Source organism: Panthera onca, chromosome B1 (assembly GCF_046562875.1).
Source record: "Panthera onca isolate mPanOnc1 chromosome B1, mPanOnc1 haplotype 2, whole genome shotgun sequence".
Taxonomy (NCBI): domain Eukaryota; kingdom Metazoa; phylum Chordata; class Mammalia; order Carnivora; family Felidae; genus Panthera; species Panthera onca.
The window spans coordinates 196,185,661-196,210,602 of NC_138342.1; the positions used below are offsets into that span (position 1 = coordinate 196,185,661).

The following is a 24,942-nucleotide window of genomic DNA, read 5'->3' on the forward strand; positions in this document are numbered from 1 at the left end:
CAAAAATAACATAATAAGATATTACACAGATTTGTGCTTTGAAATGCATGTTTGATACGCCACGTGGTTACTAAAGTTGGTCCATACAACAAGCTCTGCAGCTCTGAGCCTCCTAGGGGTCAAAGCAAGATGGACTCCACAGTGTTGAAGCACAAAGTGGTTACAGGAAAGCGGCTGAGCACAGGCTAGAGGGGAGACAGAGGTAAGGCCACCGAGGATCTTGTGTTGTGGGCTCACACGTGTAAAGCCGGTCCATATCATTACCCCACACTGGCTGTGTCGAGGCAGTGTCTGCTCCAAGTTGACTGGGTACCAGCTAACAGTTCTGTGTCCATCTTTCACTGGTTAATAAATATTTTGAATATCAACTTACTTGTGTCTTAGGTGAGAGTGCATTCTACATTCGAGAGACATGAAGAATTGAAATGATGACATGAAGAATTGAAATGATGACATGAAGAATTGAAATGATGATATAAACTGGCTGCCTGATGCTTTTGTCTTTTATTTACTTACTTGTTGACTTCTTTTTTACTTTTAAACTTTTGGTGTAGCAGGGCGGTGCACAGACTCAAGATGGAAGGTGATAGAGGAAAGAAGGTCAGTGAGAAGACCAGGCTACCGTGAGCGTGCATTTGACACGAGGCAGTGCCAGCTGGGGCCCGTGGGAGCTAGACTGGGGAGGAACGTTCAAGGCAGGAAAACCAGACAAGAGATTCATGCTCTGTGGTGTGAGGCTCCCAGATAGGTGGTAATGAGGGTGGAAGTGTTATTCAAAGAAATAGAAAATACTGTCAGAAGAAGAGCATGAGGGTGAAAAGGGAGCTTTGCCCACATTGAATGTGAGAGACCCATGAGGTGACCAATCATTTCTGCCCGTCTGGCGAGAACTACGGTTGGCAGTAGACATTTTCCATTGATCAGAGAATGTATAATGGCAATTAAAACTGTGGGGGATTCAGGAAATCCTTCCATCGCTACACTCCAAATATTCTACAAGAATGACATTTCTTTTGTCTTTAAGTTTATTTATTTATTGAGAGAGGGAGGGAGAGAGAAAAAAGAGAGAGAGAGAGAGAGAGAATCCCAAGATGACAGTACAAAGCCTGACACAGGGCTCAATCCCATGAACCATGAGATCACGACCTGAACTGAAACCAAGAGCCAGACACTTAACTGGCTGAGCTACTCGGGAGCCCCAAGACTGACATTTCTTTTTCCTTTCCTTTCCTTTCCTTTCCTCTCCTCTCCTCTCCTCTCCTCTCCTCTCCTCTCCTCTCCCCTCCCCTCCCCTCCCCTCCTCTCCTTTCCTTTCCTTTTCTTTTCTTTCCTTTTTTCTTTTTTCTTTTCTTTTTTCTTCTCTTTTCTTTTTTCTTTTCTTTTAATGTTTATTTATTTTTGAGAGAGAGAGAGCACATGCAAGTGGGGGAAGGGCAGAGAGAGAGGGAGACAGAGGATCCAAAGGGGACTCTGCACTGACAGCAGACAGCCAGATGCGGGGCTCCAACTCATCAACTGTGAGATCGTGGCCTGATCCGAAGTCAGACACTTAACCGACTGGGCCACCCAGGTGCCCCAAGACCGACATTTCTTAGTACTGCTTTGATCCACCACTCCTCGCCTGATCCTTAGTGATGCCCACTGCTTGGAAGCTGACATGCCTGCCTGTATCTTAAAAATATGCTTGTGATCTGATCAACCTCTGTCTTTTCAGTGTTATCTCCCATTTCATGCCCCACTCGGTCTGTTCTGACAAATTGTGACATACATCTGCACAGTCTTTGTGGTTTTCTGCACGTTGTTTGATTTGCTTAGAATGCTCTTGTCCCAGTGTCTATAAAATTACATGTTCCTTTTACTTAAACTTGTGCTAGACTGATATTAATATATTTTGTTCACTGGTGTAAAACTGTAGTCTGAAAATAATTCTAAACGAGATATGAGAAATATTATTAAAATCACTTAAGTAAAAAATACATTAATTTGTCTTTTCAATGCAAGATTTTAAGACTTTCCTTAATACATTTGGGTAAATCACAAGTCATGCTAGATTGTGGCATTGAGGCCACACTTACAAATAAAGCTAAGGGGTAGATTGTTAAGTTTAATTTACTCTTGTCCTCGATTTACAGCTATCCTTTATGAGGCGGTGTCTTTTTAGGCAGGAAACATCTGTCATGTGATAAATATGTCTGGGAAAATTTAAGTCATGGTTTATTAATTGTGGTTGGGAGAGTACTAAGTAAAACTTAACCAAACAAAGGAAAGTCAATACACTTGATGTTGTGCATGCCAGAAATACTCATCTGTTTTCAATTAATTGATAATTTGATCATCCAAGCAAATTATGGAGGAAATGAGGCATCCCCTAGGTCAGACAGTCATAAAAAGACTGGGTGAGATGCTTTCTTTCAGAAGATCCTATCAAAATGAAATTGTGGTGTGTGAGATCTCAAGCAACCTCAGCGGCCATCTAAGACAACCTACTGATTACTGATAGCTCACTCACAGAGACTGAATGGCCCCAGCTCAAGATGCTATTATGTCTGCAACCTAGAGAGATTAAGGATTTTCCCAGTTGGATAGTTGGGTAACGATGAAAATGGAATTTTTTGATAATTTCTTCTCAGGATGGTAAGTTTCAGAAATATCACACTCTTATGATTCTATTTGGTACCAAGGTCATACCAATATTTATGGATGTAATGTGTTACAACACATATGAATATGTTCACAGCATGTACACAAGAGGCCAATATTACTTAATAAAACTTAACTACGAAAATGCTGTCTTTTTGCACATTAATCAGGTACACATAGAATGATTAACCCCCTTTTGAAAAATATCAATTGGAATTTATATAATTTACTTATTAGTTTATAAACTATTTAAAATTGTGTCTCTTCTACATCCAGGCCGATGGGGCTGGAGTTCAGAACCAGCTGGTATTCTCAATTAAATACTAATTAGTTAAGATATAATTTCTGAAGATAGTTTTTTTTTGAGAGAGAGAGAGAGCAAGAGAGTGAGCATGGGGGAAGGGCAGAGAGAGAGGAGAGAGAGAGAATCCCACACAGGCTCCGCACCATCAGCGTGGAGCCCAACATGGGTGAACCCACTAGCCTTGAGATCATGACCTGAGCCCAAATCAAGAGTTGGACACTTAACTGACTGAGCCACCCAGGAGCCCCTCCTGAAGAATAGTTTTAAGCGGTCTATCTCACTTTTTTGAGCAAACATTACTGAAGTATAATCGCATAAAATGCATATAATTCTAAAATGAATTATTAAGTAAATGCACCTGAATGACCATCACTCAGCATGACATATAGAAAATTACCAGCCCCCCCAAAAACTTCCCTCAGGCTCCTCCCTGTCATTACCTTTCTCCCCAAAGGAATCACCATCCTGATTTCCAGCACCCTTGAGTATTTTTCCAGGTTTGACATTCATTTCAATGGCTATCATAAACAAAGCTGCTGTGAGTATATATGCAAGCCTTTTGGATGCAGTGCTAAGAGTAAAATTGTTACATCCTAGTTTAGAGCTAGTAGTTGAGAGGTGGGTAACTGAAGTCAGTTTCCCAAGACATTTTACCTATGCAGATTCCCAAGAGCAATGCACATGAGGCTTAATTATTTTAAATCCTGACTCACACTTATCATTATCACATGTGTGTGTTTCATATTAGTGTTCTCATGAGCATATACTGGTATTTCATTGTGGTTTTAATCTGCATTTCCCAGATGATTAATGACATTGGACATGTTTGGCCATTTGAGTATATTCCTTTGTGAGGTTCCTGTTCATTGTATCTTTTGTCTATCTGTCTATTAAACAGTCTTTGTAAAGGTTTTTTCTATATTCTGAATATGAATATGCATGTAGATAATGCATATATACAGATTTGTATATATATGTATAAAATATATGTATTCCTTTACACATTTCCATTCTCGGTGGTGTCTTTTGATGAACCTAGAAAATCATGATTTTAATGAAATCCAATAGGTGATTTCTTTCCTTTATGGTGAGTAGTTTTTGTGTGCAGAAGAAAATGGATATTTTAAAATACCGAATCTTCTTCATCATTAACTTGACCTTTTCCTCCATTCATTTAGATCTTCAAAATTTTCCTCAACAGTTTTTGTAATTTTCTATGTAGAGATCTTGCATATGTTTTGTTAGGTTGATTTTTTTTCGAGTTTGCCTTTTTTGATGCTATTGTTAATGGCATTATTTCATATTTTTTATTTTCTTATCTTATGTTGCTAACATGTAGAAAGGATGGGTTTTTATCTGTACTCTGTAATAAGCAAACTTGGTAATTAATTAATTAACTAATTAATTAATTAATTTTTTTTTCAAACTTGGTAATTTAAACTCACTTATGACTTCTAACAGCTGATGTATAGATTCATTTGTATCTTCTCATACACAATCATATCACCTGTGAATAATGGCAATTTTAGTCGTTGCATTAACAATGTCTATGCTTTTTAAACTTTCATTTTGCTGTATTACATTTGATAGTCCTTCAGCAAAATGGGGAATAGGAAGACCAGTAGTGGCCAACCTTATCTTAGTCTCAGTCTCCGGAGGAAAGACTGAAATTTTGTCCCATCAAAAACTATATTGACCAGGATTATTTTAAAATACACACTTTACCTGGTTAAAAAATAGTATCTTTATGTGTAGTTTCCTAGGAATTCTGATCAGGAACAGATGTTGAATTTATTTTAAATTTATTTTGAAAGAGAGAGAGAGAGAGAGAAGGAGAGATAATGAGCGGGGGAGGGGCTGAGAGAGACACAGAGAGAGAAAGAGAATCCCAAGCAAGTTCCACGCTCAGCACAGAGCCCTTTCTAGGGTTTAATCCCACAAAATGAGATCATGACCTGAGCTGAAATCTGGAGTCAGACGCTCAACTGACTGTTGAATTTTATGAAATGTTTTTCTGCATCTACTGAAATAATCATGTTTGATTTATGTTTTTTATTCTTTTAGTGTGAGACAATATATTGATTTCTTTCTAGATTGAAACCACACTTGCATTCTGAAATTAATGCCCTTTTGTCACGATGTGTCACTGTTCTTATATATTACTACATTTGATTTGCTAATATTATGTTTATTTATTAACTTGTAGTTTATGTTCAGGAGTAAGACTAGTCTCTACTTTTACTTTTTAAAAAAAATTTTAATGTTTTTATTTTATTTTTGAGAGAAAGAGAGAGAGAGACAGAGTACGAGTGGTGGGGAGGAGAAGAGAGAGAGGGAGACACAGAATCCGAAGCAAGCTCAGGGCTCTGAGCTGTCAGCACAGAGCCTGACATGGGGCTCGAACTCATGGACTGTGAGATCATGACCTGAGCTAAAGTCGGACGCTTAACTGACTGAGTCGCCCAGGCACCCCTGGTCTCTACTTTTTCTTGTAATTGTCAGATTAGCATAAAGGGGAAGCTTACCCACATTTTCTATATTGTGAAGAATTTCTGAAGATCAGCACTATTCTGCCAAGACTGGTGTTATTTTTTACTTTTGTTGAAGCCATTTGGGCCTGATTGGTTCTTTAATTATGGTTTTATAGCTATAGAGAACAATAGATATACTTTAATAGATACAGAACAAATAAGATATAATACTTTTTTTGTGCCAGTTTTGGTGAAAAATTTTTAAGAGATTTGACTATTTTGTCTAAATTATCATGGTTTTTTTCCCTCCTTGTATTTTTAAAAATAGACTTTATTTTTCTAGAGCGGTTGTAGGTTCATAACAAAATTGAGCAGAAAGTACAGAGAATTCCCATTATACCCCCTTCCCACATAAATGCACAGCCTCCCCCACTATTGACATTCAGCACCACAGTGGAACATTTATTACAATCAATAAGCCAACATTAACACATCATCACCCGAAGTTCATGGTTTACGTTATAGTTCACTTTTGCTGCTGTCATTCTATAGGTTCTGACAAATGTAGAATGACCTTTATCCACCACTGTGGTATCACACAGAATAGTTTCACTGCCTCAATTCCCCTGTGCTCTGCCTGTTCACCCCTTACCCCTCTAACCCCTGGCAACCACTGATCTTTTCACTGCCTCCAGAGTTTTGCCTTTTCCAGAATGTGATACAGTTGGAATCATACAGTAAATTAGCCTTTTCAGTTTGGCGTCTTTTCATTTAGTAACATGCACTCAAGCTCTCTCCTATCCCGTCATGTATTTTAAATTCTGTTATGTGGTGAATTGTCTCTGGTTATAATCTTGTCTTGAAGGCTAATTTTATATTCATGTTGTCATTTTCAGTTGATTTTCATGTTATATAGTTTTTTTTCCATACGTTTGTTTTCATCATTGACTTTATATGTAAAATTGGACCCTTTTAAGCAACGTATTTTGAGGTCTTCCTTTTTTATATACTCTGTCAATACCTGCCTCCTAATTACAGGGCTTAAAAAATTAACCCTTTCGTGTAGTTTTCTGTAGGAATGTATTTAGGTTTATCATCTTCTTGGTTATCTCTTTGCCTTATTCCGTTTTGCTCCCTCTGCCTCCTTTTCTTGCCTCCTTTTCTTGCCTCCTTTTGGGTTATCTGACTTTCCAAAAGATGTTCTTTTTGAATTAGCCTCCTGTCTTTATGGTCGTATCTTTTTGCATCTTTTAAAGTGATTTCTTTAGGAATTACAGTATACCTCCCTACCCTTCCATGGTTTATTTGGACTCAATACTGCAGTGCTGTGCAACTTGAGGTAGAACGGAGGAACCCTGCAGTTACGTCGGTCATTCTGCAGCACCTGTCCCACTGACCTTTGTGTTCTGATGTCATATGTATCACCCTGACAGGCATTTGAACCCCTATCAGCCAATATATCATCTTTTCATTCTCAACAGTCATATCTCTATTTTAAAAACTTAAGAGGAAAAACAGTCCTTTGTTCATACCCCAGTTGTCATTTCTGTTTGCTCTTGCTTTATTTTTAAACATCCATGTGTGTCTCTGGAATCAATTCCCTTCTGCCTGAAGAATTTTGCTTGAGCATTTTTGGTAAGGCCAAATTTCAGGCTCTGATTCTCTCATTTTTCCTTTATCTGGGAAGCTTTAATTTCACTTTGACCCCTGAAAGGGACTTTTGACAGGTGGAGAGCTCTTAGTTGACAGTTCTTGTACTTCATAGTTTTAAAGACATTCCACTGCTTTTTGGCTTCCAGGGCTACTGATGAGAAATTCATGGTCCATAGTCAATGTGTCATTTTCCCCTTTTATGCTTTCAAAATGTTTGGGTTTTTTTTTTTTTTTTTGGTCATTATTTTTTAAAATTTTACTTCCAGTATAGTTAATATGCAGTGTTATATTAGTTTCAGGTATACAATATAGTTATTGAACAATTCCATCCGTCACCCAGTGCTCATCATGACAAGTGCACTCCTTAATCCCCATCACCTACTTCACCCACCCCCCAACGACCTTCCCTCTTTGGTAACCATCATTGAGTTCATTAGAGTCAAGAGGGTGTTTCTTGGTTTGTCTCTCTTTTTTACCTTTTCTTGCTTGTTTTGTTTCGTAAATTCTACATCGGAGTGAAATCATATAGTGTTTGTCTTTCTCTGGGTGACTTATTTCACTTAGCATTATACCCTCTTGCTCCAACCATGTTGTTACACATGCCAAGATTTCATTTTGTTTTAATATTCCATTGTATACACCTACCACTCTTTCTTCATCTACCCATCTATCAGCGGGCACATGGGCTGCTGCCAAAATTTGGCTATTGTAAATAATGCTGCTATAAACATCGGGGTCCACATATTCCTTTGAATCAGTGTTTTTGTATTTTTTTTTCTAGGTATGTATCCTGAGGCAAGGGAAATAAAGGCAAAAATAAACTTCTGGGATTATATCAAAATAAAAAGCTTTTGTACAACGATGGAACCAATCATCAAAATGTTTTTCCTCGTCTTTGTGGTAGGCCAAAATATGTATTTGCTTTTTGTTTTTTGTGTTTTGAGTTTCCTGTTTGATGTTTGTTGAATTTCCTAAATCTGTCAATTTCTTTCAACGTGTTTTTGGAGGCTGCAGATATTATTTCTTTAATTTTTCTGCCTCAGTATCTTTCTCCTTTCTTTCTGAGACCCCAGTAACACATAAATAACGGCTTTTGATGTTGTCCCACCAGTCCCGAAAGCTCTCTTCATTTTTTCCAATTTGTTTTCGCTCTGTTCATTAGATCGGAAAATTTGTACATACCTCCAAGTTTACTGACTCCTTCCTCTGTCACGTCCTATGTGGCTCTTGATTCCATCCAGAGTTCAAAAAAAATTGTCAATATTTGAAATTCTTTTTCAGTTCTAAATTTTTAAAAATTCAAATTTTATATATGAAAAACATATTTTCTCTTTCTAAGAACTTCTATTGCCCAGTCATTGTAAATTGAGCATAATCTCTATGCCCCCAGGTGGAGCACAGCTATAACTTCTACTTTATAGTATTTCTCTGATTAATTCCAACTTTGGGGTCATCCTGAGTTTGACATCAGTTAGTTGCCTTTCCCTTGAGAAGGATTCACGTTCTCTGGCTCTCGCATGTGAAGCAATTTTTTACATGGAATCCTGGACATTTTGAATGCTATGTTGAATGGAAACTGGTTTCTGTTATACTTATTTGGACAATGTTGATAGTTTCTCAATTTTTTATTTATTATTATTTTGTGCAAGCCATCAAGTCACTTTTGTTCGGAAAGCAAACTGCAGATTTCACCTTGCCATTTGTGCAGGGTTGTTCCCGTATCAGTTTATTTCTCAAAGCCTTTCCTGCGCTTACCTGCAATTGTGTTGACATGCACAACAACTTGCCTCAGTTGTGAGCCTGAGCCTTTGATGATTTGTACGCAGAAAATTATGATGGAGTCCTGTTCTCTGGCTCTGTCTGCTGGAGGATTCTCCCCCTGTTCTCTACCAGTATGTGTCCTTTTCTTTTTTTTCTTTAAAATTTTTTTTTCATGTTTATTTGTGAAAGAGAGCTAGAGAGAGACAGAGAGAGAGAGACAGAGAGAGAGACAGAGAGAGAGAGAGAGCATGAGTGGATTAGGGACAGAGAGAGAGGGAGACAGAATCTGAAGCAGGATCCAGGCTCCCAGCTGTCAGCACAGAGCCTGATGAGGGGCTCAAACTCACGAACCATGAGATCATGACCTGAGCCGAAGTCAGCTGCTTAACCTACTGAGCCCCCCAGGCGTCCCTCATATGTGTCTTTTTCTGGGTGCCAGAAAAATAGGAGCAAAGTTGAGACAGATAGAAAATGGAAAAGCCAATCCATACACCTGTTTCTCTAAGCTTTGACTCCCTTCCACAATCTACTTGTTATGTTTAATCTTCAGAGTTAGGTGGCTGTTGTTTGTATTTTGTTTAGAGTTTTGCTTGTACACAGCAGAAGAGATAGGCTATAGTGACCTGATACTTCATGGTATCCCAGAAAGTATGTATGTATGTGTGTGTGTGTATGTATATATATATGTGTGTGTGTGTGTGTGTGTGTGTGTGTGTGTATGTGTATATATGTATGTGTGTGTGTGTGTATATATATATATATGTATACACACACACACATATATATATATATATGGCATCCATATATGCATCACATCAAATTGGCCATTTCAAAATACTATATATATAATATTTTGAAATGGTCAATTTGATGTCATCGCTATTTTGGTGTTCACATCTATTTCATGGTCTTAAAAAAAAGTTAAATATTTGGCCTTATCTTTATTACTAAGTCAATCAAAAGAACACCCCCACCATCCCATTAGTTGATTTCACACTACTTTCGAATCTTAATTACTTTCCTTTGATTTGAAACATTTCTGCACAGTGCCCTACCGTCACTCGTTGACTTTGGATGTAGGGGTGAGTCAGCTGGTTGAAGTATTTATGTGCAGGAGACACATGGTAGAGACTGCTTTTAAATTGCTCATTGGCTATCTGAGCCTTGCTGAAATTTCTGTCATAAAGATAATGGTTTCTGAGGACAATTTTAAGTAAATGTCTCCCAGACTCTCATTCAGCAACTCTGAGTTGGGATCTTTGCCACACTGAGTATGAGGAATACACGCTAATCTGACAGTCCAGAGGACTTTCCGTCTAGAGCTCTGCCTCACGTCTTGGCTGTCTGGGGAGGACTGTGTCCTGCGCATTTTGTAATCAGTATTCTCCTTATTTCTCCCCCGTGTTTTTACTTTTTGCTCTTTTGCTTCCTGGGATTAAGCATGTACTCTGGCTGCCTCAAAGCAAGTGCCAATGTGGGGAAAAAAACGTCTTTCCAGATTTCTGGATGGTCGAATGGCACAGACTATGTTGGTGCTGCATAAGCAGCCTGCGATCAGACACTGTTTTCAAACAGAAAGTAGATTTTTTTTTCATGAGAAGCATGAATCTCAAGGAGAGGAAACTAGACCTGTTGGAGGAAAAAATCTAGAGATGCTAACACTTGACAACTCTCAGAACTCAAAGTGAGATCTGCCATTTCCCTATTTAGCACAGAAATTGAAGAGAATAACAGGGAAACACAAATCAAAACCACAGTGAGATATCACCTCACATCTGCCAGAATGGCTGACATTAACAACAACAGATGTTGGCGAGGATGCGGAGAAAGAGGATCTCTTTTGCGCTGCTGGTGGGAATGCTAACTGGTGCCGCCACTCTGGAAAACAGTAGGGAGGTTCCTCAAAAAGTTAAAAATAGAACTACCCTACGACCCAGCAATTGCACTACTAGGTATTTATCCAAGGGATACAGGGGTGCTGTTTTGAAGGGACACACGCACCCCAATGTTTCTAGCAGCACTATCAACAATAGCCAAAGTATGCAAACAGCCCAAATGTCCATCGACGGATGAATCGATCAAGAAGATAAAGATTAGCATGTAAGAAAGCAGAGGTGACGCTAACGGTACTGTTTGTGTCATCATAATTAGACATTAGCCAGCCAGCTCTTCTCCCATGAAGCTCATTTATAACAGTGAAAGTACAGAGTGGAATGTTGCATTAAAAAAACTTAAGAAGAAGATTCAGAAGTGTTTCCTATATCTTCCATTATATGAAGGTGCAAATTTATGGATTAAGATGACATTTAAAAAGGAAACTTAGAAAAGAAAGTGGTATAGATGTTTATCAGTAAACACACACACACACACACACACACACACACACACACACAATGGAGTATTACTCGGCGATCGAAAAGAATGAAATCTTGCCATTTGCAACTACATTGATGGAACTAGAGGGTATTATGCTAAGCAAAATTAGTCAGTCAGAGAAAGACAAAGGTCATATGACTTCATCCATATGAGGACTTTAAGATAAAAAAACAGATGAACATAAAGGAAGGGAAACAAAACTAATATAAAAACAGGAAGGGGGACAAAACAGAAGAGACTCTTAAATATAGAGAACAAACAGAGAGTTACTGCAGGGGTTGTGGGAGGGGGATGGGGTAAATGGGTATAGGGCATTAAGGAGTCTACTCCTGAAATCACTGTTGCAATATATGCTAACTAACTTGGATGTAAATTAAAAAAAAATAATAATAATTAAGAAAAAAAATTGAAAAGAATAATACAGAAGGGATTCACTGAAGCCGTATTTAATATATCACACAAGGTAAAAAGGGGGATATTGTTCATGTTTTGTTGATATTTTCTACAAACTTAATGATTAATGGCAAACCAGCCAGAATAATAAGATAGGTTATGCAATATTTAATAGTTCATGCCAGTAATTTCTGCTGAAGATAAACTTTTTTTGCTAGGATGCAACTTCACTTTCCTATCTTTTGAAAAGAAAGGAAAATTAACCTAGTGCAAAAAAGTAAGGCAATTAACATGAGGACATTTATTCTAAAGGAGATTAAGAAACAAAGCTCCAGGCTTTTTAATTAATGATAGTTATTACAAATCAATGACCTATTGTCTGTGGACACGAGGTCACAGAAGGTACCTAGTGAGTAACCATGTAAGAAAGCAGAGGTGATGCTAATGATACTATTTATGCCATTATAATTAGACATTAGCCAGCCAGCTCTTCTCCCATGAAGCTCATTTATAACAGTGAAAGTACAGAGTGGAATGTTGCATTAAAAAAAGTTAAGAAGAAGATTCAGAAGTGTTTCCTATACCTCCCATTATATGAAGGTACAAATTTATGGATTAAAATGACATTTAAAAAGGAAACTTAGAAAAGAAAGCGGTATAGATGTTTATCAGTAAACATGTCTCTGTCATTATTTTGTAATTTAGAAAAAATGAGTAGAAAAACGTGAAGAAAATGAAATATACAATTCATTTATTTACTTTTACCAAATGATCAAGTGATCTTGTAACCATGTACAGGTATACCTTGGAGATATGACAGTACCGGTTCCAGAGCCCCACAATAAAGCAAATATTGAAATAAAGAGAGTCAAATGAATTTTTGGTTTCCTAGTGCATATAAAAGTTAGGTTTACCCTATACGATAGCCACAATGCAAGAGCATTATGTCTAAAATAACCAATGTACATACTTTAATTAAAAATACTCTATTGCTGGGATGCCTGGGTGGCTCAGTCGGTTGAGTGTCTGACTTCGGCTCAGGTCATGAACTCGCAGTCTGTGAGTTCAAGCCCTGCATCGGGCTCTGTGCTGACAGCTCAGAGCCTGGAGCCTGCTTCCGATTCTGTGTCTCCCTCTCTCTCTGCCCCTCCCCCGTTCATTCTCTGTCTCTCTGTCAAAAATAAATAAAACATTAAAAAAAACTATTGCTATCACATATTGGGTCACAAATCAGCCCTCAGCAAGTACAAAATGATGGGTATCAGACCATGCATATTTTCAGACCACAACGCTATGAAACTTGAAATCAACCACAAGAAAAAATTTGGAAAGACCACAAATACTTGGAGATTAAAGAACATCCTAGTAAAGAATGAATGGATTAACTAACAATTAAAGAGGAAATTGAAAAGTAAATGGAAGCCAATGAAAATGAAAACATCACAGTCCAAAACCTCTGGGATGCAGCAAAGGCAAAAAGCATCTGACAAAATACAGCATCCTTTCTTGATAAAACCCCTCAAGAAAGTAGGGATAGAAGGAACATACCTCAACATCATAAAGGCCATATACAGAAGACCCACAGCCAATATCATCCTCAATGGGGAAAAACTGAGAGCTTTCCCCCTAAGGTCAGAAACATGACAGGGATGTCCACTCTCGCCACTGCTGTTCAACATAGTGTTGGAAGTTCTAGCCTCAATAATCAGACAACAAAAAGAAACAAAAGGTATTCAAATCAGCAAGGAAGACGTCAAGCTTTCACTCTTCACAGATGACATGATACTCTACGTGGAAAGCCCAAAAGACTCCACCACAAAAACTGCTAGAACTGATACATGAATTCAGTCAAGTTGCAAGATATATAATCAATGTACAGAAATAGGTTGCATTTCTATAAACCAATAATGAAGCAGCAGAAAAAGAAATCAAGGAATTGATCCCATTTACAACTGCATCAAGAACCATAAAATACCTAGGAATAAACTTAACGAAAGAGGTAGAAGATCTATACCCAGAATATTATCAAAAACCTAGGAAAGAAATTGAAGAAGACACAAAGAAATATAAAACCATTCTATGTTCATGGATTGAAAGAATATTGCTAAAATATGAATATTACCCAAAGAAGTCTACACATTCAATGCAATCCCTATTAAAATAACACTGGCATTCTTCCCAGAGCTAGAACAAACAATTCTAAAATTTGTATGGAACCAGAAAAGACCCCAAATAGCCACAGAAATGTTGAAAAGAAAATCAAAGCTGGAGGCATCCCTATTCTGGACTTCAAGCTGTATTACAAAGTTGTAATCATCAAGAGAGTATGGTACTGGCACAAAACCAGACACATAGATCAATGGAACAGAATACAGAACCCAGAAATGGAACCACAGATGTACGGCCAACTAATATTAGACAAATCAGGAAAGATTATCCAATGGAAATCTTCAGCAAATAGTGTTGGGAAAACTGGACAGTGACATGGAGAAGAATGAACCTGGACCACTTTCTTACACCATACACAAGATAAACTCAAAATGGATGAAAGACCTAAATGTAAGACAGGAGGCCTATAAAATCCTAGAGGAGAAAACAGGGAGCAACCTCTTTGAACTCGGCCGCAGTAACTTCTTACTAGACATGTCTCCAGAGTCAAGGGAAACAAAAGCAAAAGTGAAACTATTGGGACCTCATCAAGATGAAAAGATTCTTCATAGTGAAGTAAACAATCAACAAAACTAAAAGGCAACCAACGGAATGGGAGAGGATATTGGAAAATGACATATCAGATAAAAGGTTAGTATCCAATATCTATAAAAAGGTCATCAAACTCAGATCCAAAAAACAAATAATCCAGGGAAGAAATGGGCAGATTAAATGAACAGACACTTTTCCAAAGAAGACATGCAGATGGCTAACAGACACATGAAAAGGTGCTCAACATCACTCATCATCAGGGACATACAAATCAAAACCACAATGACATACTACCTCACACTTGTCAGAATGGCTAAAATTAACAACTCGGGAAACAACACATGTTGTCGAGGATGCAGAGAAAGGGGAACCCTTTTGCACTGCTGCTGGGAATGCAAACTGTTGTAGCCACTCTGGAGAACAATATGGAAGTTCCTCAAAAAATTAAAAACAAAACTACCCTACAACCTAGCAATTGCACTACTAGGCATTTATCCAATGGATACAAAAATGTTGATTTGAAGGGGCACATGCATCCCAATGTTTATAGCAGCACTATCAACAATAGCCCAAGTATGGAAAGAGCCCAAATTTCCATTGACTGACAAATGCATATAGAAGATGTGCTATATATGGAATAATACTTGACAAACAAAAAGAATGAAACCTTGCCATTTGCAGCAACATGGATGGAACTACAGTGTATCATGCTAAGGAAAATAAGTCAGTCAGAGAAAGATAAATATATGATTTCCCGTATATGTGGAATTCAAGAAACAAAACAGATGAACATAGGGGAAGGGAAGGAAAAATAAGATAAAAAGGAGAGAGAGGCAAACCATAAGAGACTCTTAAATACAGAGAACAAACTGAAGGTTGCTAGAGGGGAGGTGGAGGGATGGGTTAAATGGGTGATGGGCATAAAGGAGGGCAGTTGTTGGGATGAGCACTGGGTGTTATACATAAGTGATGAATCACTAAATTCTACTCCTGAAACCATTACTATACTATATGTTACCTAACTTGGATTTAAATAAAACATAAAACAATAAAATAAAATAAAATAAAATAAAATAAAATAAAATAAAATAAAATAAAATAAAATAAAATAAAATAAAACTCTATTGCTAAAAAATGCTAACCATCATCCGAGCTTTCAGAAAGTTATAATTACTGACCACAGATCACCATAACAAATATAATAATAATCACAGAGTTGAAATATTGTGAGAATTACCAAAGTTGACCCAGAGACACAATGTAAGCACATGCCTTCGGAAAAAGGGTGCCTACAGACCTATTAGAGGCAGGGTTGTCACAAACCAATCTGTTAAAAAAAAGGCAATAAAGTGAAGCCCCCCAAAATGAGGTCTGGCTGTAAAAACATTTCCAGTCTCCATTCTTGCCAGAGCTACAGAATTTAATTTTCTCCCTTCTAATCAAGACTAACCTCCTTGGAAAACTCTGGAAATGTTTCTGCCTTCCTCTTGGATTTTCTGAGTTCAACTAGCAGATGACTATAAAATACTCACTATTAAATACAATCCTCCTGTTACATTTCCTGTCACAAACAATGCTAGATACATGCAATCATTTTCAAATTTTATCCAAATAAATGAGATTAAAACATTTTTTTGATTTTTTTTTAAAATGTTTATTTATTTTTGAGAGAGAGACACACACACAAAGATGTGAGCGGGAGAGGGTCAGAGAGAGAGAGAGGGAGACACAGAATGTGAAGCAGGCTCCAGGTCTGAGCTGTCAGCACAGAGCCTGATGCAGGGCTTGAACTCACGAACAGTGAGATCAGACCTGAGCCAAAGCAGATGCTTAACTGACTGAGCCAACATGCGCCCCAATAAATGAGATTTTAGTTATTTTTAAAAATATGAGTGTAAAACTATCGTTTAAAATTATTTTTTAAATCCTCCTTTTCACTAAGCATTTGCTATTAGTGGTACTATAATGCTTATTATTTAAATATATATATATATATATATATATTTACACACACACGCATATATATATATATATATATATATATATATATATATATTATATATATATATATATAATTAGTTGCTCACAGCCCTATCTACTAATTGTATGACCTTGGAAAACACTTTTCAAACTCAATTTTCTCATTGATAAATGGACAGAAATACTGTCTACTTGGTACACGTGTTGAAATGATTCATGAAGATAATCAATTTCATGCATCTGCCAAAGTGCCTAGAATGTGCTATGTATCCATTATTAGTTGCTAATTTTTAAAATTATTGCTAAATACCAAGGTGATTCTTCTATTTTCAGAATTATTTTATATATTGATGATTGCCCTGTTTTTTTTGTTTTTGTTTTTGTTTTTTTTCGCTACTATACATTCTATCTAGAATTATATGAGAATGTCTTTTTCTGTACAATATACCAGTGCAGGGTATTAGAACTGAAAGAAAACATATATTTGTTAAGATCTAAACAAATCAGACATTGAGAATGAATTCTTCCTAGCAAAAATGTTCTGTATATCCAAACAGCAGAAATATTTGGAAATTACTAGAATTCTTAGACTCTAGATTCTACATACTCTTGTGTTGTATTAAGTATACTATTCTTTATTCAACAGCATAGAGAAAAATGCAACTTTGACTTTTGCTACTCCATATTTATTTTGGAGGTGATATAGTATATCAGCACAAAACATATACAAAAATAGAAGAAAGTACAATGATACAAAATTCACATATTTTCATTTTTTTTTAATTTTTATTTTTAAATTAATTAATTAATTAATTAATTTATTTGAAATTTATTGTCAAATTGGTTTCCATATAACACACAGTGCTCATCCCAAAAGGTGCCCTCCTCAATACACCAGCATTCTTCTCGAAGCTAGAACAAGCAATCCTAAAATTCACATGGAACCACAAAAGAACCCGAATAGCCAAAGTAATTTTGAAGAAGAAGACCAAAGAGGGAGGCATCACAATCCCAGACTTTAGCCTCTACTACAAAGCTGTCATCATCAAGACAGCATGGTATTGGCACAAAAACAGACACATAGACCAATGGAATAGAATAGAAACCCCAGAACTAGACCCACAAACGTATGGCCAACTGATCTTTGACAAAGCAGGAAAGAACATCCAATGGAAAAAAGAGTCTCTTTAACAAATGGTGCTGGGAGAACTGGACAGCAACATGCACAAGATTGAAACTAGACCACTTTCTCACACCATTCACAAAAATACATTCAAAATGGATAAAGGACCTGAATGTGAGACAGGAAACCATCAAAACCCTAGAGGAGAAAGCAGGAAAAGACCTCTCTGACCTCAGTCGTAGTAATTTCTTACTTGACACATCCCCAAAGGCAAGGGAATTAAAAGCAAAAATGAACTATTGGGACCTCATGAAGATAAAAAGCTTCTGCACAGCAAAAGAAACAATCAACAAAACTAAAAGGCAACCAACAGAATGGGAAAAGATATTTGCAAATGACATATCGGACAAAGGGCTAGTATCCAAAAATCTATAAAGAGCTCACCAAACGCCACACCCAAAAAACAAATAATCCAGTGAAGAAATGGGCAGAAAACATGAATAGACACTTCTCTAAAGAAGACATCTGGATGGCCAACAGGCACATGAAAAGATGCTCAACATCGCTCCTCATCAGGGAAATACAAATCAAAACCACACTCAGGTATCACCTCATGCCGGTCAGAGTGGCCAAAATGAACAAATCAGGAGACTATAGATGCTAGAGAGGATGTGGAGAAATGGGAACCCTCTTGCACTGTTGGTGGGAATGCAAACTGGTGCAGCCACTCTGGAAAACAGTGTGGAGGTTCCTCAAAAAATTAAAAATAGACCTACCCTATGACCCAGTAGTAGCACTTCTAGGAATTTCCCCAAGGGATACAGGAGTGCTGATGCATAGGGGCACTTGTACCCCAATGTTTATAGCAGCACTCTCAACAATAGGCAAATTGTGGAAAGAGCCTAAATGTCCATCAACTGATGAATGGATAAGAAATTGTGGTTTATATACACAATGGAATACTACCTGGCAATGAGAAAGAATGAAATATGGCCCTTTGTAGCAACATGGATGGAACTGGAGAGTGTGATACTAAGTGAAATAAGCCATATATTTTTAATTTTTAAAATGTTTTTATTTAGTTTTGAGACAGAGTATGCACAGGGGAAGGGCAGAGAGAGAGGGAGACACAGAATCCAAAGCAGGCTCCAGACTCTGAGCTGTCAGCACAGAGCCTGATGCGGGGCTTGAACTCATGGACTGTGAGATCACGACCTGAGCTGAAGTCGGACGCTTAACCAACTGAGCCACCCAGGCACCCCTCACATATTTTCATTTTAAAACTTTTGACTATATTCTCTCTTTATTTGGAGATGGTAGTAATATATCAGTAACAAACATATAAAATAGGAGGAATCACAAGAGTATAATATTTCACCTGTTTTCATTTTAAAACTTGACTAAGATATTCTAAGACATTCCTTGTATTTCTATCTTTCTTACAACATAAAGTGAAAGGAGAGTTGTGAATACTTTGCTGCAAGACATACAACTTCTTTTGGTATTTTGGTATTTTGTTATTCTAAAATTTAAAAAGTGTGGCCAACTGAACATTATTTCATTTGGAACCCATTTCAACTCCTACTATGTTAATGCTTGTGACAAATGATATTGAGCATCTTTCCATGTACTTATGTGACAATAATATGTCTTTTGTGAACTATCTGTCAAATCATTTGCCCATTAAAAAAATTAGGTTGTTTGTTTTCTTTTTACTGACTTTTGAAAGTTATTTATATTCTGGGTGCAAATCTTTGGGTGATTGGCAATGATTTTCTCTCAGGCTATACTTTCTCTTTTCATTCTCTTAAGGTCTTTTGCAGAAGAGAAGTTTTTGATTTTGATTATGTCCAATTTAAATATATATGCCATATCCTTGCTGATTGTCTGTTTTGCTTTTCTATCAATTATCAAGAAGGAAGTGTAAAAGTCACCAACTGTAATTGTGGATATATCTGCTTTTATTTTCAGTTCAAGCAGATTTTGCTTTATGTGTTTTGAAGTTCCATTTTTAGATGAAGACACATTTAAAACAGTTGTGTGTTATTAATGGATTGACCCTTTTATCTTTTTTAAATTCTAGTCATTTCCCTTGCTCTGAATTCAGTGCTATTTGATATTAATACAAATAACCTCACTTCCTCTTGGTTACTGTTTGCATGGTATGTCATTTTCTATCTTTTTGCTTTTAATCTACCATTAAAGAAAGTCAAGGCTGGATATTAGTTTCAGTTGTAAAAGCAGATTTTATTCAGCAGCTATTGCAATAGGGGAGAAGAGACTTAGTTCAGAAGTGGGCTCAATTTTGAATACAGCAGGGACAAGTCGAGCTGGATAGCCAAGAAACAGGTTGGAGCTTAGTGGACAGAAAATTAAGAAGAGGGGCTCCTGGGTCGGAGGGGCTCTGACAGCTCAGAGCCTGGAGCCTACTTCAGATTCTGTGTCCCCCTCTCTCTCTGCCCATTCCCCACTCACACTCTGTCTCTGTCTCTCTCAAAAATAAATAAACATTAAAAACATTTTTTAAAAATATGAAGAAGAAACAACAGTGATATGGGGGTGGGAGGATTCTGGCTAAAAGGACTCGCAGATTCCTGCTGCAGGCAGGCCAGAGTAATGAGACATCACCTGGAGCATGGTAGAGAAGGAATTTGATCAGACATCAGGGGTGATCAGATAACGAGGGTGGGGTCTCATTTCATTTTTCTGCATGTAGTTCTTCAGTTTTCCCAGAACCATTTGTTGAAGAGGCTATCCTTTCCTTGTTGTATATTCTTGGTTCCTGTGTCAAATATTAGTTGGTCATATATGTGGGGGTTTGTTTCTGGGCTCTCAATTCTGTTCTATTGGCCCTCGTGTTTATTTTTATGCCTGTACCACATTGTTTTCATGCCTATAGCTTTGTAGTATAGAACACGTCATGAATTTGCATATCATCCCATGCTAATCTGTTCTGTATCATTCCAATTTTAGTGTACATGCTGCCGAAGCGAGCACGCTAAAGCTTTGTAGTATATGTTAAAGTCAGGAAGTCTGATGCCTCCAGCTTTGTTCTTTCTCGGGATCGCTTTGGCTAGTCAGAGTCTTTTGTGACTCTATGCACATTTTAGGATTATTTTTTCTAGTTCTATGAGAAATGACATGGTAGTTTTGATAGGGATTATCAAAACCCATAAATGAATCTATAGATGGCTTTGGGTAGTAGTGACATTTTAACAATATAAATTCTTCCTATCCATGAATACAGTATATCTTTCCCTGTGTTTGTGTCACTTTAGATTTCCTTCATCAAAGCCTAGTTTTCAATGTACAATTCTTTCATCTCTTTGGTTATATTTATTCCTAAATATTGTATTGTTTTTGATGCTATTGTGAGCAAGATGGTTTTCTTTAACTCTTCTTCAGAATATTCTGTTGCTAGTGTATAAAAATGCAACTGATCTCAGTATGTTGATTTTGTATCCTGCAACTTTACTGAATTGGTCTTTAGACCTAAGAGGTTTTTGGTGAAGTCTTTATGGTTTTCTACATATACAATCATATCATCTACAGAGACAATTTTCCTTTTTTTTTTTTGGTTTTCTCTCCTTCTATTGAGATGATCGTATGATTATCCTTCATTTACTAATGAAGTGTATCACATTTATTGATTTGCATATATTGAACCATCCTTGAATCCCAGAGATAAGTCCCTCCTGAGAGTGTTTCATCCCTTTAACAAGCTGCTGAATGCTGTTTGCTAAAATTTTGTAGAGAGTTTTTGCTTCTATCTCTTCATCAGGGATATTGGTTTGTTTTCCTTTCTTGTAGTCCTTAACTGGCTTTGGCATCAGAGTAACATTGGCCTCACAAAATGAGTTTGGGAATGTTTATTCCTCTTCAACTTTTTGGAAGTGTTTGAGAAGGATTTGCATTAATTGTTCTTTAAATGTTCCAGTAAATTTACCAATGAAATCATCCAGTTCTGGGTTTTCTTCTATTGTGGGATTTTGGATTAATGATTCAACCTCCTTGTTCACTGTTGATCTGTTTATATTTTCTATTTCTTCATGATTAGGTCTTGGCCATTTCTTCTAGGCTATCCAAATGTTGGAGCACAACTGTATATTAGTCTGTTATGATCCTTTGAATATCTGTGATATCAGTTGCAATGTCTCCTCTTTCATTTGTTATTTATGAGTCTTCCTTATTTTTTCTTAGTCTAGTTAAAGACTGGCCTATTTTGTTTATCTTTTTGAGAAGCTAGCTCTTAGTTTTGTTGGTCTTTTCTATTGTCTTTCTGGTGTCCATTTACTTCTTTTCTGATCTTTCTTATTTCTCTCATTCTGTTAACTTTGAGTTTGGTCTGTTCTTTTGCTAATTCCTTGAGGTATGAAGTTACGTTGGTTATTTGAGATCTATTTTCTTAATGTCTTTATCTGCATAAACCTCCCTCTCAGAGCTGCTTTTGAAGCATACCTTAGCTTCTGATGTGTAGTCTTCCCACTTTCATTTGTTTTGAAATGTTTTTTGATTCTCTTTTGATTTCTTCCTTCATTCATTGCTTGTTCAGGAGTGGGTTGCTTAATACCCACTTTTAGTTAGACAAGCCAGAGATGTAAGTAAATTATTACAATTTAGTAATCTAATGCTAAATTACATGTACAAACTAACAGATCAGGGAATATAAGAGAAGGAGCAATTATGTGTGAAGAGGGGAAAGGGGGTGATTACAAAAGTGGTTGTGTTTGAGTTTGTGAAAGTGAACAGAAGGGAAGAGAGACACTGTAGGCAGAATTCCTGTAGATTCACATCCATTCTCTTTCATTATTGCTTCTGCTGATGTTAATCATTACTTCTTTATGGAATTCATTATCCTTTCACATGATATAAAAAGGTAAACTATTATGAGGATATATAATATGGGAAAATGACAGATATGTGCCAAAGCCTTGTATACCACTATTGAAGATATTCATCCTTGGTTTTCTGAAGAGAATATAGTTGTTTTTGGGTGGAAGTGTCAGTTAAGAATATCATTTTAACATCCTTACAGGTAGCTGATAACTTTAGCGGCTTGACCATTTCCTAGTTGTACACCAGCAAGTGTGAATAAATATAATAATTATGTAAATAAATATAAAAATAAATGATAAATAATTGTTTCACAGATATTTCTATTCTAGAATAAGTGACTTTGTAACTTTGTAGAAAAAGATTCCTATGTTCAAAACTCTTCTGACGCTCTAGATGAACCAGATTTATAAATGTATTATTTTTGGAGTCTATTATTTTCAAAATCTCCTTTTACTAAACTAAAAATTTGTTAGTCATCCGTCTTCTTAAAACTTATTGTAACGTTGGGACACCTGGGTGGCTCAGTTGGTTAAGTATCCAACTTCAGCTCAGGCCATGATCTCATGGTTCGTGGGTTAGAGCCCTGCGTTGGGCTCTGACAGCTGGGAGCCTGGAGCCTCCTTTGGATTCTATGCCTCCCTCTCTCCTTTCTCTCTGCCCCTCTCCTGCTCGTGTTCTCTCTCTCTCTCTCTCAAAAATAAAATGAACATTAAAAAAAAGACATCTATAAAAGCGTACCTTTTATTTATTTTAAAAGTGTACCTTTTATGTTAGTTAAAAGAACTTTATGTATTACAGAAATAATTTGAAATTAAATAATATTTTAATGATATCATCTCTATATTCAGCATATGCTGTAAATAACCAATATTTCAGTACATTTTTCAGTTACTTCTTTTGATAGAGGTATGGGATTTTCAGGGAAAATGACTAGTGTTTACAACCTATTTTTAAAATTGTTTTTAAAAATATTTATTTATTTATTTATTTAATTTTAGAGAGAGAGAGAGCGCAAGCAGGATAGAGGGACAGAGGAAGAGAGAGACAGAGAGGGACAGAGAGAGAGAGACAGACAGAGAGAATCCCAAGCAGGCCCCATGCTCACCATAGAGCACAAGTCAGGGCTTGATCCCACAGCCCAGAGATCATGACCTGAGTCAAAATCAAGAGTTGGGCATTCAACCGACTGAGCCACCCAGGTGCCCTTACATAAAATCTCTTTAAATGTTGTATTCAGAATTGATGAACAGAGCTTGAGATCAATGGCCTTCAAGTTTGGTCCCTAGTTCTTATGTCCTACCCCAGGCTTCCATGGCCCCCTGTACTTGTACCTCGAGGTGGTGGGGGGTGGTCTCTAGGCAGTCCTAGCCCTCCCTCAGTGGTAGACACCCTCTGTCTAGAACTTAGTGGAAGGCTTGAAGTTCCAGTATACCTGAAGCAAATTAACAATGCATGTTAACTAACTGGAATTAAAATAATAACTTAAAAAGAAAAAGATTCTGTCTATAGGGTTTCCTGATGTGGAGAGAGAATCAAGGAGATTATCCATACACATGCATATGAATTTGAAAATATTATCCTCAGAGATTCTCCTCTTGACTCAGATCTGTTTCTATGCTGTCCCTCTAGCCATCAACCCCCCCTTGTTCCTAAATAGAGAAAGGGGGACAGGGAGGGCGGAAGGGAGAAAATTCAAAGGGAACCATGTCTCCATATCTCATCTCCCCTATGCTCACAGCAGTGGTAAGTGTGAATACAGATGTTTCCAGAGCTCTTAGAGAGCTCTTGCACAGACCAGTAAAAATTAAATAAACACAGAATAGTTTGAACCAGAAAATTCCCAAGTTAGATACTCCTCTCAAAATGACAAATTTGGCTTAGTATGTAGAACCAAAATAGAATTCCTTATAGATGTATTTTGAACCTTAGAATATTTTCTGTATGAACAAATAAAGTTTTAATACTTACCTACAAGATCTATGAAAGACAAGTGACCTGGGATTTGGTCACAAAACTCACTATATAGGGAAAAACTATTACTCTGGTGGGTATTGTTGGTATAAAGGTCACAGAAATTATACTGGCTTTTTGATTACCTGTATTTCTTTTCTTCATTAATCAGATAACAAGGTACTGGGTGATTTGAATGTAGAAACAGATACCCAGGGCACCTGGGTAGCTCAGTCGGTTAAGCATCTGACTTCAGCTCAAGTCATGATCTCATGCTCCATGAGTTCGAGCCCTGGGTTGGGCTCTGTGCTGACAGCTCAGAGCCTGGAGCCTGCTTTGTACTCTGTGTCTCCCTCTCTCTCTGCCCCTCCCCCGCTCACACTCTGTTTCCCCCCCTCTCTCTCTCAAAAAATAAACAGACATTAAAAAAAAAAGACAGATTCCCACACATGGTATCTCCAGTATTTTTCTTGGACACAGAAAACTGTGAATTTAAACTTCCAGTGAATATGCTATTTAGATTCCAGCCTATTTTCTTTTCTTTTGGTTGGGGAGTCTGAAATAGAAAATATGGATGTACTTTTATGCTATAAAGCACCATTGTTGGCTTCTTTTTTTACATATTGTGGATATAATTTTCCTATTTTTATATTTTTAATTAATTAATTGATTATGCAATCTCTATACCCAACGTGGGGCTGGAACTCATGACCCTGAGATCAAGAGTTGCCTGCTCTTCTGGGCTAGCCAGGCAC

The 24,942-nt window shown here is 37.1% G+C and overlaps 1 pseudogene; it reads right to left on the minus strand.

Moving 5' to 3' along the window:
* Positions 1 to 20,303: 20,303 nt before the first annotated feature.
* Positions 20,304 to 20,398, minus strand: LOC132676717 (U6 spliceosomal RNA; annotated as a pseudogene).
* Positions 20,399 to 24,942: the final 4,544 nt, after the last annotated feature.